This window comes from Alligator sinensis, unplaced genomic scaffold (genome assembly GCF_000455745.1).
Source record: "Alligator sinensis unplaced genomic scaffold, ASM45574v1 scaffold118_1, whole genome shotgun sequence".
In the NCBI taxonomy this organism is placed as follows: Eukaryota; Metazoa; Chordata; order Crocodylia; family Alligatoridae; genus Alligator; species Alligator sinensis.
Window position 1 is genome coordinate 5,473,660 of NW_005841850.1, and position 1,778 is coordinate 5,475,437.

General features: G+C 42.0%; 1 protein-coding gene across 2 annotated transcripts in view; it reads left to right on the forward strand.

Moving 5' to 3' along the window:
• Positions 1-429: 429 nt before the first annotated feature.
• The window catches only part of WSCD1 (WSC domain containing 1), a 53,885-nt gene continuing 52,536 nt past the window's right edge, over positions 430-1,778 (forward strand). Inside the window, exons 1-2 of one of the 2 annotated variants that reach the window (XM_025210830.1) lie at positions 430-648; positions 771-935. The gene's annotated coding sequence lies outside the window, so the exon portion shown is untranslated. The remainder of the gene's footprint in view (positions 649-770; positions 936-1,778) is intronic. The other variant, XM_006016111.3, reaches the window with a different exon arrangement.

Genomic DNA, 1,778 nt, shown 5'->3' on the forward strand with positions numbered 1-1,778 from the left:
TGATTAGATTTGTTTGGCTTCCTTAGATGGGTCTGTCCAAACCTGTAAGCTGCAAAGCTTATCTATGAAGAGAGGGGGTGGGGGGGGGTCTACCCAGAAAAAAGGGCAAGCATTATTAAAAGCAAGCACAGATTGCAGCCTCTGGTTTGGACACGGTGCAACACACAGTGCAAGTCTTTGTTTCCCGTCAGTTTACACGGAGAAGGGAAGGGGATCTCTCCCTCCTTTCAGACTCCCCATCAAATATAAATGTCCCTGATATATTCCAACCCCTGGCTCCCTGAACACTGGCCTAGTGAGTCACTAGGACCCTGGAGATGTCCTAGCTTGGCAGCAGCAACGGCTGGTGAGCAGTGAGCATGTGCAGAGTGGATATGATATCTTGCTGCTTGGTTAGTTACTGATATAAACAGCTGGAGGTACTGAAGTGCAGAGCTTAGATACAGGCAAAGCACTGAGGGGGTACTCCGGAGGATTACAGCTCTGTGTACTGAAATCTGGGAGACAGAAGAAGGATTAGTGAGGAATGGCAAGGAGAGCAGGATTTATCAGCTTTTCAAATATGCATTACAGCTTTTTATAATATTTCACTGGATTGTCTAGGACTTTGCCTCACTAGAAGAGGAGTTCCTTGACCAAAACAGAAAGGTGAGGGATTTTTTTTCCCCCCCACAACCTCCTCCTATTTCTTGCACAGTTGCATTACCTCCCTCTGCAAGCTATTTGCCTGCTTGCTATTATGCAAGGGATAACTAGACAACTTTTTGCAGATGCCGGGGCATTAACATGCAACACAGACTGAAACGGCCGTGCGATTTATTAAAATGATCAATGCCATCTCAAGTATGCGGGGCTCAGCTACGTTGTTCGCGAAGACTGCAGGTTGCTGCCAGGAAGCCCTTCCCCGAGCTGCTTAGAGAGATTATACTTAAAAAGTAGGAATGAATAACATGTATGTGTGTGCTTGTGTTGGATCCCACAGCAAAGCAGGCTGTTAAAGCAGTATTTCCTTAAGCAGTTTCACCTGCCCCGCTGTATTGTAAAATATAATCTAATAATTTCCAGTGGACAGCCGTTGCAGTTAATTAGGTATTTAGGGCTTTGCCAGAAAGGACTTGCAATTTTTTATATAATTTGTGTTATGCATATATGTTGTTTTGACGTTAGAGTTTATTATTGCATATTTAGCTTGTGTTTAGCTGTCGTGGGATGATCCAGCTCTAAATACGGTGCATTTTCTACAACGGTCTCTTGGAAAACTTCAGCCTGTAGCAATAGAACCATATTGGTTTTCAGAAACTGCACATAAAATGTCATTTTGTGCGTGTTCACTTGAGTTTTGAACCTCAAGGAGATGCATATCCTATTGATGTGATTTACTTTGTACTAAAACACTTTCCAAACTCTAGAAAAATGTTTTGGGGTTTGTTTGGGGTTTTTTTGGAGATAGCTCTCCTGATTTTTTCTTTTCTTTTTAAAGAGCTCTGATAGATGACACACATTATGTGCCTTTAGAGTATACTCCTCTCTATCTGGAGTGCATGCACATAAGGATATCTTGTTTATTCCACACTGGTGTGGATTCAATCTACCTGATAATTGTGTGATTTTTATCACCGACCTAGAAAAAAGTGTTGAGTGGTAGGTTCACAAAAATACAGCATATCACTCTGGCACATTTTATATTGCTAACCTGTCATTCTAACACTTTCAAAGCCAGTATCCTGTGTCATGCTAAACATTTTTTAACTTACCGCTACCTTCTACACAATTCCCTG